This window comes from Mastomys coucha, unplaced genomic scaffold, assembly GCF_008632895.1.
Source record: "Mastomys coucha isolate ucsf_1 unplaced genomic scaffold, UCSF_Mcou_1 pScaffold5, whole genome shotgun sequence".
Taxonomy (NCBI): domain Eukaryota; kingdom Metazoa; phylum Chordata; class Mammalia; order Rodentia; family Muridae; genus Mastomys; species Mastomys coucha.
This window is the reverse complement of record NW_022196911.1, coordinates 3,139,465-3,157,951: the sequence shown is the minus strand read 5'-3', so window position 1 is coordinate 3,157,951 and position 18,487 is coordinate 3,139,465.

The window sequence follows — 18,487 nt, the reverse complement described above, 5'->3', positions numbered from 1 at the left end:
TTTTAAAAGTGATTGCCCTCCATTCCTACTTTGTCAGTAACAAATAGCTCTCAAATTGGACTTCAGATTCAATCAACAAGAGGGAAACAGTGCCTAGTACTAGAAACTTAGCCAACTATGTAGAAATAGTGAAGTCAAAGGTCTTGGAGAAGAACCTACACCCAAAACTTTACTAAAAAAGCATAATCCCTAACTACATTGTGAATATTTGTTTTCATGGATAATAGAAGTTCTGACCATTCCCAAAGGAAATCTTGATTTTTCAACAGACTGAAACCATTACAGAAAAAAATCAAAAGTTGGAGTTTTGGAGTCCAACACCAATTAGTACATCTATTAAACAACTCTTTTACCTAAAGGTTAGCTATCATTGCAGAAGGGAGGGGGCAGAAAGATTGTAAGAGCCAGAGAAATATGGAGTTGTCATTACCTCTTTGGAATAACAGAAGTTACACACTTAATATATTACCAATAGATCTGACTGAACATGAGCTGAACAAGGACAAGAGTCAACCCACTAAAGTTGATGAGGGAAAGCCCAAAAAGTCTGAACCCTACACAAAGAACTGTAAAAAATTAAGGTATACTACAAGCATTTGTATTCAAAAGAGAAGTGCAGGTTAATAAGCAATTGGTTATGTAATAACAAGTAACAACCAATAGTCAACTCTGCAAGTACAAATACAAGTAACATTATACAGAACAAGATGATTGTATCTACATAGTAGGAATATATATCATGTAATATACTATAAACATATAATATATTTTAATCACAATTAATGAAAAAAGGAGTTCCTGTATTTGAAAAAGAACAAGGAAAAGCATATAGGAGAGACTGAAGGGAAGAAAATAAAGGAGAAATAGTGAATTTATAGTATAATCTCTAATATAATAAAAATGTTTGTCCTCAGGTCTTCAATACTCACTTAGAGCTAACTCAATTATGATTTCAAATAACAGATATTTCATAGGAAGTATGATACCTTGTACTAAAAATATGAAAAATTATTCTCATTATTCTGTATGTCATTACTGATATCCACTGTACTCATGTAATTTGCATATTTACTATATGTGGTAGACACAAATGCATATGTAATTTTGTACATTGTTGCTCTTATTATTTTGAATAAATTGTTCTGTTAGGCCAACTTAGGAGGAAACGAAAGTTCTTATTTTATGTTCACTTACTTTATCTTGCTTTATGTAATTTGGAGTTGCTGACTGTTCAGTTTTTCTCCCTTTTGTAGAATTTATCTAACTTTTCTGGCAATGCAGAGATACTTGAAAATGAGTTCTCTGAGTTTCTAACGGGCTTGAGAATAATTTTGTATCTCCCTTTCCCTTTTGAGAGATCCTTTTATATAAGATTGAATTCCAGATCTCTGTTCTTTCAACAGTTTAACTATTTCTGTCCCCTCTTCTTGCTTGCGTCTTTTCTGAAGGTAACCTCACTGTAAATCCTTTCATTTAGCTTTATAGTTAACATGACTGACTTAGGTAGGGTTACATTTACTGTGATGAAACATCATGACCAAGGTAGAAGGAAACAAGGTGAAAGGAAAGGGTTTCTTTGGCTCATATTTCCACATCACTATTCATCATCAAAGTGAATCAGGACAGACATTCACATAGGGTAGGAACTTGGTGGCAGGAGCTGATGCAGAAGTCATGGAGAAATGCTGCTTACCAACTTGTTCCTTGTGGCTTCCTCACCCTGCTTTCTTATAGACCCCAGGAGTGACACCACCCACAATGAGTAGAGGCCTCTTCTATCAATCACTAATAAAGAAAATGTTTTACAGTTTGGTCTGATTGAGGCATTTTCTCACTTGAGGTTCCTTCCTTTCATATAACTCTAGTTTGTGTCAAGTTGAGATAAAACTAACCAACACAATGACTTTTGTCTCTCACTTCTTTCAGGTTTTCATTTGCCTTTACTATTTTTGTGTAATTACCATGGAGTAAATTGATGTAGATTGATGGTGGAGGCTGATCTTTGTCCTCACTACTTTGTCTCTTATTACAAATAATGTTAGTATTGGGATCGAAGAGTTGCCCCACAAACCACAGGGACATCTTTCTCAGTCAGACAAGGATAGTTTATTGAATGCACATCCCAAAACTGATCAATCAGGGCTGGTAGATCAGACTTAGGAGTTAAAAGCTATGAACCATGAACACTCTCCAGGGTTAGTTTGTATAGGGAAATAAACCATAATGAGCTAAAAAGCATCTACATGGGGGTACTGGGGGCTGCAGGGTGGTCAGCCTTTCTCCAAGTTTCTTAAGTAGTTTAGACATAACAGTTCAAGCTGACCTCTATCTTGCTTAGCCCTTAGTGAAGGTTAAGGTTGAAGAATTTACAGCAATCATCATCATCATCATCATCATCATCATCATCATCATCATCATCATCATCATCATTTGTCATCATCATCCCCAGAATACAACAGGGTATGTGGGCAGTTTGACCCTGTTCTGAGACAAGCTATTTTTCTGTGTCAATGATTGGCAGGATGGAACAAAATGGCTACATCTATGTTAATGGGGCAGAGCTCAACAATTCCCCCTTTTAGTTGTTCCAGTAAGTCAAATCATTGACTGAATATTTTTCTCTGAGGCAGGAGGATTCCTTTAGACTTAGCATTTCAGCTTGTCAATGGGACAATGGAAGATATATTCTCCTCTGTAACTACTTCCAACTGCCATTAGGACTTTGTCATAAAGATACAGAAAGACTGAAATGTTACTCAGATCTGAGCTTTCTTGGTTGAGACCCTATATCCCAGTTTTTTTTAGGGTTTCTAGAAAGGCACTGGTTGCATCTTTACAAGAGTAAATATCTGAAGGATCCAAAAGTAGTCATCCACCAAGAGGAGGCATGAAACATGTAGCACGTCTGCCTATAATCATGAAGATGTCAGTGGGGAGCCTCATTAAAGATAGGGGGTGAGTTCTTGAATCCTTATGGCAGTCTCATCTAAGTCAGCTGTCTGATGAATCCATTTTCCATATCTTATTATTCAAGGGCAAAACATGGCTGGCTATTATTATCTAGGGGAATGCTGGGGAATCAAATTCATAAGTTCTTTCAAGAGAAGTGGTGGAGAGTGCCTCAGATAATACTGATCCTCTAGTGAAAGGATGCAAACCAAAACTGAGTTGGTATGTACAGACACTTTGCCTTCTGAGGGAAAATGAATATAAGCTCACATTTTATTCAGGAACTCCTTTCCCAGGAAAGGATAAGGACATTCATGAATTATCAATAAAGAATGAATGGCAGTCTTTTTGCCCAAATCCACATGTCATTTGGTACTCCATGAATAAAATTTAGTACCCATGGAACCCTTGATCAGGGTAGTTTGACTTGTCACATATCCAAGAGGATTTTGAAAAACTGAGTGATGTACCCCAGTGTCTATCAGGGAGTTAATTTGAAGTACCTTGATTTTAGAATTATTCTGAGTTCTGCAGAGAACTTCAAGCCCCAACTATTTTAGTATTTTAGATTCAATACAGCCTTTGGTTTTTGGTATTTCTTTGGATTCTTGGGGCATTTGCCCTTCCAAGGACCTACAAAGTCACAAAATTGAAGGCTTTGAAGGTATTGAATATTATCTTCTTTCTTTATTGTTTTGCCCATTTGCATTTCAGTTTGAGAGTTTACTATTGATATATCTTTAGTCTCACTGTTTCTGTGGCTGCTCATGATTTTAAAAATGACAATCATAAAATATGGCTATGTAGTCTAAGTGAATATCATGTGAATCTGACATAATGTCTTTTCTTCAGTCATTGAACTCACTCATTTATTTTGTTTTTTAGGAAAGACTGTAGTCAATTTTGAATTCGTAGTTATTATATTTAAAAGGCTCATATAATTGTTGTTTTAAAAAACAAAAATCCCAACTGTTCAATTTTACCAGATGAAGACTCAGGAATCAGACTGTGTTGTGAAAGCCTGCTATCTCAGAGAGGCAGGGAAAGCAGCCAGCTCCCCTTCCTACTCCACTGATGTTCTGGAAGGAAAAAGCTCTTTCTCTTTCTGCAACATGCATTAACCTTTTAACTTTATTCTCACTCATCTCCACTTTGGAGCAAACTTACCTTACTATGCAAAGCCCTACCTCTTTCCACAAATATTTCTTTAAAAAATCTATAAAAATATGTCATATCTATAACTTCATAAAATCAGAATTGAGAAAAGTTGGAAATAACAACCTGACCAAAACTGTTTATTTACGTGTATTATGTTGTTAAAGCCTAGGTAGAATGTTAAGGTCTAGGTAACTATTAGCTGTCTAGCAAGCCATTGTGTGGTAATGTCATAAAGGTACACTCATATGCAGTTATTGCTGTTAATAGTACGTTTTGTGTTTTGGTGTTCTTAGAAAACAATCACAACAGAAGTCAATTAGAACTGTTTTGCATAGCTAACCACAATAAGCTTGGACTTGAACCAACCTCTCAGCAGCAGTTCTCTACCTGTATAAATGGTTTTCTGGCATTTGCCTTTATAAGATGACCCTGAGATGGCCCCCAATGTAAGAGAAACAGTTGCACCTATTTCCATTTTGAGTATGAGTTGAATAAAGTTTAAATTTCCAAGACCTCCCTGGAGCCTGAGATACCACTTGGTAGAAAGAGACATATATGTGGGTAACTGACATTCTGGTTGTCAAGTTAAGAAATGAATGTTAGATAAGACAAGGCTTCTTCCACAGTTGAATACCCCAACCAATGAAAGCAGGAAATATGCTCAACAAACATGTTCCTAAGGAAACACCCTGCCCTTAAATCCTGTTTGGTGGAATACATTGGCACAGATACTTGCAATCTAAGGCTTAAAAAACCCTATATGATTTTGACTCATTGTCACAGTCATCTCCTGAGTCCAACCTGCAGCTCTGATAGATCAGTCCTGGGGCATATGTTCAATAAACTACCCCTGTCTGACTGAAATTGGTGTAGGTGTGATTTGAGGTGTGACTTCTAGACTCCAGCAATATTAGTTACTTTCCTGTTACTGTGATAAAACAGCAGGACCAAGACAAATTATGAAGGAGTTTATTTGGGCTTAAAGATTCCAAGAGATATACATCCATGATGGCAGAAGAGAGGCATGGTAACTGCATTTGTAGCTGAGAACTCACATCCTGAACTTTGAGTACAAACCAGAGAGAACCTACTAGGAAAAACATATGGCTTTGAGACCTCAAAGGCTGCCCCACTGACACACTTCCAACATTAAAGCCATTTACTGTGTGACACAATTTCTCCACTAAGGCTTCCTGTACCTACTCAAACAACATCAACAATTGGGGACCAAACTTTCAAACACCTGTGCTTATAGAGGACAATCACAATTTGTCTTTTAAAGGGGTTTTTCTTCTTAATTTTAAAGCTCATGTTAATAGCTCCCACTTACAACCTGAATCTGTTTTTCCCAAAGTGGCTACACTAATTAAATATTCTGTGATGTCTAATCTTGGTTATCAAATTGCCATACTTATGAAAGAATTACTTTAGTCAAATTAATGGTCCTTAGCACCAACTACATCTCTTTAGAATCAGAGAGTCCATGATTTGACTCATCCACGAAGACTACTGGGGGATCTAACAGGGCAAAGTTTTCTCCATATTCTCTTAGCTACATCTATCTTTGGTTTAAACTGGAATTGAGCCCCTTTTCTACCACTCCTCCATGAAAAGTCCCATGGTAAACCAACCAGTCCTGTTCTAGATACTCAGAGTTAAATTGTCCCAGCTAACTGCATATTCTTAATTCTAGGTGAACTGCCTAGCAGGATGTAGCTTTTCTGGGTTCTTTGTATTTACAGATTCCCTGTAATATACATTAGAGGCTGCTCTGTGAGAATGTTTCCCTCCAAGTAGTTGCTGGCCAGCTTAACACAGACTATCAATTTGAATTTTGGTTGAGCTGAATGGCCTTTGCATCTCTACTTTGCAACAGTATCTACAATTACCTTCTGGAACCTAGGCCAGTGCCTGTTGGTGGGACCAGTAAATTCCTGTGAATGAGTGAAACCCTTGAGTCACCGTTCTTTGCCTCACCCTATGACAATGCAAGCATGCACCGACAGAGAGCACAAGAGAAAATGTTGAGACGTGAGCTTGGTGCCGTTTCCATATTGATACACTTTGGTCAAACAAGGATTCCTGTGACAGTTGTCTACTTAATGTATTAACTACAAATACTGTAATGTGGAGTGTTCATCTTATTAACTATTCTTCCAGAAAGTGTGTGATTTGAGAATATGCAGATCAGAACACTAACAGTTTAGAACTGTTCTTACATTACTTAAAAATTGTAACAGTCGTGGGTTATTTTATAATTAAAATTAAGTCGAATCTTAAATGTTTAAAAATAAATTCCAAGGAGGTGGGAGGAGGAAGAGAGAGCAAATTGGATGAGCTGGGGCATCTCTAAGATGAGATGGATCAACCTAGGATAATGAAACCTCCCAGAAATCGATGAGGATGAGCCTAGACTCCTAGCCATGGGAGATATGAAACCTTAAGGAGCCACATCCGATAATCAGGCAACCAACCCAGGACACCAACCCAGCCACAAAAGCTTAAACCCCCAATTTCTCCTGCCTACAAGGTGTACATGGGTAAGAGATGGAACAAAATTTGAGGGGAGGACCAATCAATGACTGGTCTAGCCTGTGATGCATGCCATAAGAGGGAGCCCACTTCTTACACTGTTGAAGATATTCTGCTATACTTCTGCAAAACAGTAGTCTTGCACAACTCTCATCAGAGTGGTTTCATCCAGCAACTGATGGAAAAAGATGCAGAGACCCATAGCCAAACATTTAACAGAGCTTGAGGAATTCTATAGAAGAATGGAAAGAAAGACTGAAGGAGCCAGAGAGGTCAAGGACACCTACAAAGCCAACTAACCTGGGTTCATGTGGCTCATAGGGACAGAACTGCCTCACAGAGAGTATTAATGCTACAGGGACTCTTAAGCAAAAGCAGGGGCTGTCTCTGACTACATGCCATTTGATCCCTTTCTCCTAACTGGGATGACTTCTCTAGCCTCAAAATAAGATGCACCTAATCTTACTGCAACTTGATATGTCAAGGCTGGTTGACATCCTTGAGAGGCCTCATCTTTTTCTTAGAAGAAGGGGAAGAAGGGTAGATGAAGAAGTGAGTTGTAAGGACTGGGAGGGGAGGAAGGAGAAGAAGATAGAGCAAAGATGCAAAGTAAATAAATAAGTTAAGAAATAAAAATAAAAATACAGTTTGACTGGGAAAACTATGCTGGATGATGGTTTCTGAATGCAGTTTTCTGTGGTTCCCAGGAGACTGACCCTCAGATTTCAATGACTTCCTTTACCAGGTCCATACGCCCTTTTAAAATTTGCCCTGCTACAATTTTTCTTCCTAACAATTCATTCTCAGAAGTGTCTGTATCCCTATGCCATCACCTGCTTCTAGTTTTGATTTGCTTAGTTCCGTGGGGGGATAGTTATCTCCACTGTGATCTAACTAAATCTTAAACCCACATTACCATGTTTGTAAGAGAAATCACACAAGATCACACACAATAAATAAACAACTTCTTTCCTTAGAGTCATGGATTTGTCTGTATTTAATTAAATATATCAGCTCTGATTTAATCACTTGAGGATCATAGGCTCCAGAGGGATGGGTTGGTTTTTCCATTCCCAATATGAGATAGCATGCTGATTTTTATAAATGTGACTGGAATCTCTGGCCACAGCTCTCATTACAGAAAAAAATTTAAGTACTCACTTTATATCATGTTCACTGCCCCTCTCCTGGTCACCCCCTCCTACAGGCCTTCCCCATCCTCCTTCCCCTTCTCCTCTTAGTGGGTGGGTACCCCTAGGTATCTCTCTACCCTAGCATTTTAAGTCTCTGCAAGAGTATGTAGGACAGTGTGGGGCAATGGTCTGCCCAGGTAACTTAAGCTAAGTAGAGTATTTGGCTTTGAGCCCTGGAGCCTCTGTGAGCAGTTTTCTGGAAAGATCCTTTCATGGAAGGATCTTGGCCATAACTCCTGAGACTTTGGTTCCTGTTTCAGTCACAACCCCTCACAACTGCCCCTGCAGGAGATGTGTGCTCTATCAGGCAGACAATGCCCCAAGCTCCCAGCATTCTAGCTGGACCCTATTCCCAGTCATCTTACCCAGCACAGCCAGGCATACCACACCCCATACAATAAAAGGGGTGGTTTGCCCCCTCCTCTCTCTCTTGCTCTCTTGGTCTTTGTTTCTGCTCTCCCTCTCTTTCTCTTTCTCTCTCTTGCTCTCTGTTCTTCTTTTGCTTTCTTCCTTTTCTTTCTTTCTCTCCTTATCTCCTCTCCTTCCTCTCCTTCCTCTCCTTTTTCTCTACTTGACCTGCCTATTTTCTCATTCCTACAATAAAATACCTCATTTGTACATTGCCTCCTTTTTAAGTAACCCACCATGTAACCACAGTTCAACACCAGGGAGAGAGAGAGCCTCAGCCAGCCTCAGCTATGACCCACTTTTGGTACAATAAGGGTAGGCGCTTCTTCTCCCACTGAGGGCAGACAAGGCAGCCCAGCTATTAGAACATATCCACATACAAGCAAGAGTTTTTGGGATAAGCCCTATTCCAGTTGTTTGGGACCCATATGAAGACCAAGCTGTACATCTGCTACATATGTGCAGGGAGGCCTACGTACAGATCATGAATGTTCTTATTTGGTGGCTCCGACCCTGAGAGCCACAAGGGTTTAAGTTAATTTACTCTGTTGATCTTCCTGTGGAAGAGTTCCTATCCCTTTTGGGTCCTGTACTTCCACAAGAGTCCTCAAGCTCCATCCACTGTTTACTGGTGGGTTAAATTACCTATTATTAGATGAAACATATAAGAACCAACAAAGACCTCTGGTGGGTAGTGTGTTATTCCCCAAGTACTGTACTTCCACTGAAAGAGAACTCAAATATTCATGCTTTTTCACTAGTATTTCCCAGGACAGCACATTACCATACTACATTAATGAAAGTTTGTACAAGGACAGGTACTACACTAGGCTACAGATAAGGGTTAGAGTCCCAAATATTGAGGGAAAACCCACAGTAGAGCCTTTTGTTGTTAGCCAGATACAGAAGAGACACTTCCCTATCCAGTAATATATCACAGGCTGGCATACACAGAAATAACACAGGTAGTACCTAAATAACTAAAGTTCCCTGAGCATGACTCTCCTGTCTGGGAAAAGAGTTAAAAATGACATAGAAATTCTGTGACCCAACAGAACTTAACAGGGTGGGCATACACATACATGTGTACTTGCCCCAGCACACATACAAATTGCAGGAGACAGTTCTCTTTCTACCTTACCTGTCCTAGAGATCAAACTTGGGTTATCAGCTTGGCAGCAGAATCTTATCCACTTAGACAAATTTTGATGCTTGAACAAATGCCAAAAGTAGGGATAATTATACAAATGCTTCTGGTATTTACTGATATGTGGTTTATACACTATCATACTGCCACACAAGCCTAATAAAGTAAATTGATTATAAAATTATGTAAACATTATTGCACCCTGTCACTGGATATTAAATGTAGAAGAAAATGTCTTTCTGATTTCACCATTAATAGATAAGCAACCACCATTCATCTTACCCTACCATCTACATTCCATGTGCCAGGGCATCTTGGCAGCCCTTTGTGCCTGGTGAGCCTTTTTTGGGTTTCTTGTTATAGCCTGGGACAATAGTTCCAAGAAGCAAGGTCCAAATCTTCTTTGCTGGATTGACTTCCCTTTACTTTTACCTGTCAGAGGTTTTATTTTAGCCTGTAAGCTTGGCAATATTTCCTACACATTCTGAATCTCCTACATTAGTCTGTAACACAGAATTGCTTTGATGTGCTACAGAAAGCCTCAAGGCTGGCTCACTGACTTTCAACTGTGTACACCTCACATGTAAAGCAAAACTAGTCTACAGCTTCATTCTGATAACAAGCCTGTTCTGGCCACTGTGAGACAATGTCTGTACCAGACCAGTGGCTAGAGCAGGGTCAGGTTTCTTCTCACAAATGCACAGGACAAATGAGATATATCTTTCCTTACTGTTCCTCTCTTCTGCTTCTCCAGCATAATTTCTACTCTGGCTGGAAGGAGAGGGTAATTTTTCCTTTTCTTTAAGTATTTTCCTACGATAAAGTGGTCAGAGCTGTCAGTAATGGAATGGCCACAAAGATCTGTAAAGAGATCCCTATTTCTGGTTGTTAAAAAGTAAAGAAATTTGGTGAATCTCCTCAAACTTTTCTTCCTATTGAGCATGAATCTGGCTTCTGTTGTTATTGTCATCTTTAAAATCCAATTTAATATCTGATCTCAAATGTTATCTCCTAATCTTACTTTGCTTTTACTTGGGGAATATAAAATAAAATATATCCACAGGAAATATAAATGGATCTTGCAAAAACTAAAAATATGATACCTGATATGTGTTTTAAATATATTTTTGTTTCTGTATTAGGACCCTCAGGCCAGGCAAGACAGAAACTAGGTATTAAATTGTATTTTTTAGCATTCTCTACAAAAACTAAGATTTAGGTTTGTGTGATGGTCAATATTGTCACCTTGACAAGATCCAGCATCACCTTGGGTGCAATCTTCTATGATTTTAGTCTGTGTTAACTAAGGTAGAAAGACCCATTGCCTTCCATGTTGGGGTCTTGGACTGAATTGGAAGAGAAAGTGAGGTCAAAGCCAGGTATACTTCCCTCTACTCTAACATCAGAGACCATGTGATGTGCAGCCTCAAGCCCCTGCCACTTTGCCTCCCCACCACCATGAACTGAGTCCTCAAATTGGAACCCAAACAGATCTGACCTTCATATGCTTCATTTATCAGACATTTTGTTACATAAGTGAGAAAAGAAACAAAGCAGTTTGCCATACATCTTCACCCTTTATGTGTTCTCCACTCTTATGTAATGTCTCATTAGGGATCCTTTGCTTAAGTTATATAAAAGGACTTTCAGAGTCCTTTTTTAGATATCTAAGGTTTTCTTCCATTTTTGAGTTTTCATAGCATTTCTATCTTTATCTGCCTTTGTAGAGCAGATACAGTTACATATATAGATATAATTGTTTGGTATCTGAAGGTTCACTATCAGCTTGTGGCATAGAAATTATGTCATGGTATAGTCTTCTCCTCTCTCTCCCACTATCCACACCCTGCATAAGGAAGAGAGAACTAATCATATCAAGAATAACATTAGCAGATAGTAATTATAGCCATTTGTTGTTCGACTCTCGGTGCTCAAGAATTTGTCATTTAATTTCCACTATTAACCTGCATTATATAGGAGAGCCAGTTGAGTCTTATTCAAGGAACTATTTAAAGGTAGCACCAGCATTTGTCCTTACTGTGGCCATTTTGACCAAATACTGTTTCTCCTAGCATCTCCTTACCTGTCCATTTTTACCCAGCCATATTGTGTCATCACTCTGAATGTGGAGTCCCTGTTACTGCAATACTAGCATATGTGTGGTTACTTAACTACTGTTTCCCTGCTCTGCTAGTACCAGACATTAAATCTGTGTGCTCACAGCTTGGATGTACCAGAAACATAGTTATGGCACTAAGTATGTTTAGAACAAATGTATCAGGAAGAAATGTGGGAACATTTTCTAATGGAGACAGAGAATGTAATATATAGTTTAGATGTTGGCTTGCATGTCTTGAGGAATGAAGTTTGGTTCCAATAATTACAGGTCTTAAGTGGTACTTCAAATGAAGTGCTCAGCATGCTAGGTAGAGAATGGTGACCAAGGAAATCATCACCTCCCACATTGTAATGGGTTGATCCAGAACCAAGTTAAATACTGATTTCCCAGCTTTCTGCTTATGTTTCTTAAATATGAATTCAAGGAACATTTCTTCCAAATAGATATTAATATAAAAGAGATATAATAGCATATTCATTTATATGTCATTTAAATGTTGTTGCTCATGGCCCATGTTATTCTTGGCTTCAGGAGAGTCTTTCTTATATAATGAATTATCTTGCATGCTCTGTGTATATAGTTTGAACTCCTATACTCAGTATGTTAAAAAGTGACCATATTTGTGTATAGAGCCTTTACAGATGTGATTGTGGCTGAACAGGGACATATGGGTAGCACCTAATTCAATGACTACTACCTGAACAAATGAAAACAGAAACTGAGGACTTGTGTGCAAAGGGGATTTGTTTGTAAAGACACAAGAAGGAGGTGGCTATCTACAAACCAAGAAAAGAAGGCTCAGAAAAACTAACCCTACTGAGACTTTGATCTTGGACTTATAGCTTCCTTAACAATGCAAAAATAGATTTCTGTGGTTTGAACAGCCAGTTATCATATCTTCTCAAGGTCCTCTAACAGAATAATATGGAGAATAATACCTAATATGTCATATATATCCAAATTACAGTTTGGAGATTGGGCCCCATTGTTATGAGGGTCACTGTTAGACTCTGAAGCCCTCTTCTAGGCCTTTGGTGTAGGAAGACACGAGTGTTCCTGCCTCCCTGGATGGAATGCCATGGGAGTGCCCAGGATCATGCTTCTGGGATAACATAAAGGGATTGGCAGGACTAGTGCAGCTAAATTTGGGAACTGCATGATTCTGTGTTTGATCTGGGATCTGGTTCCCTTCTAATCTTTCTGGATCAGAGCTTATTGGTATTCTAGAAGATATTGCTTGAGCCTCAAAGTTTGACCTAAGAGAAAGAGCTTTCAGAGACTCTCATAAAATTGCTAGAAGTAAAGTTTGTAAATGGAGAAAAAAGCAAGGCTCCAGACACATCTGTGCTCCCAAGGAAGTTTCCGATGGCCATAGCTCTCAAAACGTATCTTTGACTACTATGAGCTGCAGAAGTACAGCTCCAGATTTCTTTCCATGACTCGTAGCTAAATATATCTATCTAACTAATCAATTGGCTCAACTATATGAGAGAATTCGGTGTGTTCTGGAGTTCAGCCCAGATTGCAAAGGGTACCTAGAAGAAATTGTTCTTAATTTCCTACCCACTCCAACTTGCAAACCATACTGAAGCCATATGGGCAGCTGACCTTTTACAGACAACTACAGCTATCTTAAAACTGCCAGATTATTTCTCTTCCCATGACAGAAGGTAACAATTAGGACTTGGTCTACTGCTTTCTCTGGAGTTATAACTTCTCAAAGGGTTGTCTGACGGAAACATCTGAGCCCTACTCCCTTTTTAGAAACAAGGTCTTAATATAAAATTCTCCTAACTTGGGACTCACTATATAGACTACGTTGGCCATGAAATCACAGAGATATGCCCTCTCTGCCTCTAAGTGCTAGGATTAAAGGTGAACACTATCTTGCCCTTTTCCAGGTCTAAGTCCTATGCTTGTTAGAGGGTTCTTGAGAATTTCAAATGTCAAGCATTCTGTTATCATAATATCTTGAGTCTTTATGCTTTGGCAAAGGAGAGCAAAGTTGACATAGCTCTGGGGTCACTTTTTCAAGGAACAATGTAATGGATCCTATAAAATAAAGCTCTATGATAGTGGTTCTTCTCTTTTTCCAGGATCCTATGCTAGAAACCCTTGGAAATAGAAAAATACACATAGTTATTTTTATGGATGTTGTATATAGATTTCCTAGATCAAGAGAAGTAGTAAGAAGTCATATTGTGGATCTCTTTACATGCCCCTTCTTTAGCCTGACTGTCCATACTTCTATGGGAAGTCTCTGAGGAATACTTTCTGTAACTACAGCTGCCACAAAAGATGTAGAATTTCTCATGAGCCCTTCATATATGATGGCTACAACCAGATAAAGTGCTTGGCAGGCAGGAGGTCATGTATTAGGACAGCCTGTGAGAGTACACATAAGGCAAAGCCTCTCATCTTGGCACCCTAGGTCTTGCTTTCTCAGCCCAGGCAAATACTGGATCACGGAATGTCAAAAAGGATCATGGAAGAAGTCTACAGAAAACTCTTTCTGAGAAATTAATTTTTAGTCTTTTAGATTTCCCAAACTTCTGAGTTTGTAAAATAAGTAGCTGAAGGTACTATGTCAGGACTTTGGTAGAGATGACCTGTGAAAAGAGGTGACTCAGAATCCCTACCTAAAGCCAAGTTTATACTCCATACTTTTCTCCCTGAGCATCTGGACTAATAACTGAGAGGACATGGATCAGAGGCTCCCTTTGTCTTCATATTTTGGTCAATTTTAATTGACTTCTATTTCTCATGTGTAAAACAGATGTGAAATCAATGGCCCCTAATCTTAACTCCTTAATTCTCTATATATGACAAGTTACTACTATCCATGGTACCTTTGACATCATCCAATACCAGAAAGCTTGGAAAATAATTAGAATAATTTGTAATTAAAGAGGATCTCCTTGCTTGGTGGTATATGAGGAAATAGAGGGTAAAGTGATTCCTGGTAGGAACCTGGAAGACAGAATTAACTTCTGGGATGATTGTAGGCTATCAGAGGATGCTTGGGTCTGATGTCATCTACATGTAAGGAGAACTAATTGCCTAGTGTCCAACTGCCTTATAAACTTAGGAGTGAGACAGGATAGATGCCATGAAGAAGGAATATGACTGGAAAGACACTTGCCTAATTTTCTTCTTTATGTGGACGATCTCATAGAACCTTGCTATGTAATTTCTTCTCTGGAACACTGGTATATTGTGGTTCTACCATTCAAACATTTTTTTTTGTTTGTTTCTTACTGAGTACAAAGAATTTAATTATAAAGATGCTGTTCCTCACTTATGTCCCCTGCTTCTCTCCAGAGAAAAACACAAAGGAGCCTAATCAGGATGCAAATCTAACAGTTGCCTTTCCCTTGTAACAAGTAATAAGAGAATGGGTGAAGGGAGTCTTTTGGCAGGAGGAGAGCAGGACAGAATATTTTGTCCTACAATCCCTGCTCTAAGAAAGAGCACTGAGAAATGACAAGGCTTTGAGTCAGAGCCTATGTTGGAGGTAAGGTTATACTTTCCAGATTTACCAGAAAACTTAAGAAAAGGTGAGGGGAATATAGAAGTTCAAAAATAGGAGAAGGGATAACAGGCTGGACAGCAAGTTTTCCTCTTTGTGGGAGAAGGAAGGGTTTTCAAGTATCCCAAGACTGTCTGTCTATGGTTCATACTCATTTGACAAATATGAATGGTATCAAGGAGAAGCTTGTATATCAGCCCTTCGTAGAATTTCTTTTGATGATTGGCTTATTAGATACTTCCTTAATTATAGTACTCACCTTCTAGAAATAATAACAATTTATGGATATAATTTACACAATAATTCATTACATAGTAATGTCAGAACAACATGTATATTGACATATTAAGATGTGAACATAGACTTTTAATATATGTACAGAAATCATATTGGATGGAAATAGAGCTAATTACATTGTTTTTCCTCAGAATTGGAGACAGAACGTAATTTTAACTTACTTATTAACAATTTTGATATAGTTCTAAATTTCCTATCACTTTTACTCTGAGAAACATATTGGAGCTGCCCAGAGAAACAATATAAGACTGAGAATGAGGCATTCCATCAATGTGTTTAATTTTCAGAAATGCAGAATATTTTCCTGGGTTGAAAAAAAATCTTTTCCTTGGAGACATGAGATTTGTGCTCTTAGCTTGAAGCATCTGAATTCTTCAAGCTATAGATTGCACTGATACTCACATGCTCCAAATGTTATTCCCATTAAAGGAGTCCTAAAATCAATATGGAAATTCTTTCCAACAATGGCAAATAAATTCTAGAGCCCAGTCAGATTCACAGAGTTTCTAGTCTCAGTGTGATTGACTAGTAACTGTAGACTCTGTGTGGCAGAGAGAAACTCATCTTTTCTTGGCAGAGAAAGTCTTTTAATTCTCCCTCACTCATCATTGTTGTGAGGATGCCACAGCAGAAACCATCCTGTACTCCAACCCTAGGAACCTGACTCTAGACTATAATTGAAGAGCTGATAGGTGTGCACTCTTGTTGCCTTGGTGAAAAGCCATTTTGTCTCTAACATAACATACCTTGGTCTTTATCAACAAAAATAGTCCAGTTATTTCTAGCCCGCAATACTGTCAGAGAATTCAAAGACATAAGTGAGAATCATAGTAGAAAATGTTTAAATCTGGGTAAGGCATTGTTAAATATGTACAAGTTCCTAAGTGTAGGCTTAGTTACAAGTGGTTCAAGTGGTTGGATAAATATAAACACAGAGAGGATGTACCCTATTCTTGGAACATTATTGAGACTATTCAGTTGGTTTAACCCTAAATTTATGGCACTCTGACTGTAGTTGGATGCCTGAGGGTAGAGGATGGAAATAATAGATGGAACCCCTGATGGAACCCTGTCAGAAGGAGGTCCAATTATGTTCCAGAGACTTCTGCTGAGTGTTTCCATAATTCTCCTTATATATATAGGTAAGGCCTGGAAAAAGAAGAAAATATCAGGTTATAGGAGTAAGAGACTATCACTAATTGCTCTGTAATACAGTTTGAGTTCAAGGATGGTGATTCCCCAATAAGTTCTTTTATTGTTGAGATTAGTTTTCACTATCATGGGTTTTTTCTTATTCCAAGTGAATTTGCAAATTACTCTTTCTATCTCTGTGAAAAATTGAGCAGACATTTTGATGGGGATTGTATTGAATCTGTAGATTGCTTTTGGCACAATGGACATTTTGAGTATATTAATCCTGCCAATTCGTGAGGATGGAAGAAGCTGTACTATAGATGAATAGTGATAAAAACAACATGGTATTGGTATAGAGACATGCAGAAAGATCAGTGAAATAGAATTGAAGACTCAGAAATGAACCCACACATATTTGGGCACTTGATCTTTGACAAAGGAGCTAAAACCATCAAGTAGAAAAAAAGACAGCATTTTTAACAAATGGTTCTGGTTCAAATGGTGGTCAGCTTGTAGAGGAGTGCAAATCGACTCAATCTTATGTTCTTGTACAAAGCTCAACTCCAAGTGGATCAAGGACCTCCATATAAAACCAGATAGATAACTGAAACGTATAGAGGAGAAAGTGTGGAGGAGACTTGAACACATGGGCACAGGGGAAAAATTCCTTAACTGAACACCAATGGCTTGTGCTGTAAGATCAAGAATTGACAAATGGGACCTCATAAAATTGCAAAACTTCTGTAAGTCAAAAAACAAAGTCAATAAGACAAAAATGTAATCAACAGATTAGGAAAAGATCTTTACCAATGAAGGAAACCGGCCCACAGTTTCACTTCATACCGTGGGTTATTCACGAACCGGGGAAGTCGAGTTTCTGTGGAAATAAGCGGGTTAGAGAGAGAAGAAGCAACACCAAGAAAGGATGCTTATCATGGTGTAATCTTTACTTAGTGAAACGGGATATTTATACTTGAGGCAAAACAGTCATGTCTTTTAGCACATAAGTGAGAACAGGAATCGAGCATATCAAAGCGAGGACTCCAGGCAGGAGGGCGGATCAAAGTTTTAGTCCATTTTGAATACTGGGCTCCCGGTTCTGGCTTAATCCCTAGCTGGATCCAGACCCCTGGTGAGCCGAGCCGAGCTGCTGTCTCGAGCGTTCATTGAGACCCCTCGGTGTGGTCAGCAGGACCATCACATTTCACCCTGACCTGAATAATAAAAAATAGGGAAATGCAATACGATCTCGACAGGAATACATGGGCAACAAAGGTGCAGAACACCTTCTGGCTCCGCCCTCCAAGGCGATAGTGCACAGTGGGAAATCCAGGCCAAGAAACGTCTGTTACCCAGATGGCCCTCATCCACGTGCCGCCTACGGTGGCTTCCCAGCCAGAGAAGGGTCATGTGCACCATCTTCCATGTAGAATGCCAAGGCTCGTCCTCAAAACCCAAGGTCCAAGGTCCATCGTAATCTCCGAAGATGGCTGACGTAACTATTTCAGTCAGGTGCTGAATTCAACAGGGCGGGGTGTGGTGCAGCCGGGAGCCAGAGCTCATAGCTGGGAGCTGATCTCAGAATGATGCAAATCAGTTCCTTAAAGCTGCTGAAGAACCGAATTAACCTTTGAAAGCCTGGAGGCTGGAGCATGGTGAGCTGCAGCTGGAAGCCGCTGAAAGCAGAAGTTTGCAGTTCGGTAGTCAGGAATTAATCTCAAGGCGATGCAAATCAATTCTCAGAAGCCTCTGGGGAACGGAATTAACCTTTGAAAGCCTGGAGGCTGAGCGTGGACCAAGCATTATCGGGAAAATGCCTGTCCCTTCCTGCTTTGATCGGGAAAAACAGGTATAAGCGATTGACATTTCTCGGAAGCAGGCAATCGGAATATGCCTGTCTCTTCTCTCTGCTTTGATCGGGAAAAGCAGGTATAGCGATTGACATTTCTCAGAAGCAGGCAATCGGGATATACCTGCCTCTTCCCCCTGCTTTGATTGGGAAAAGCAGGTATAGCGATTGT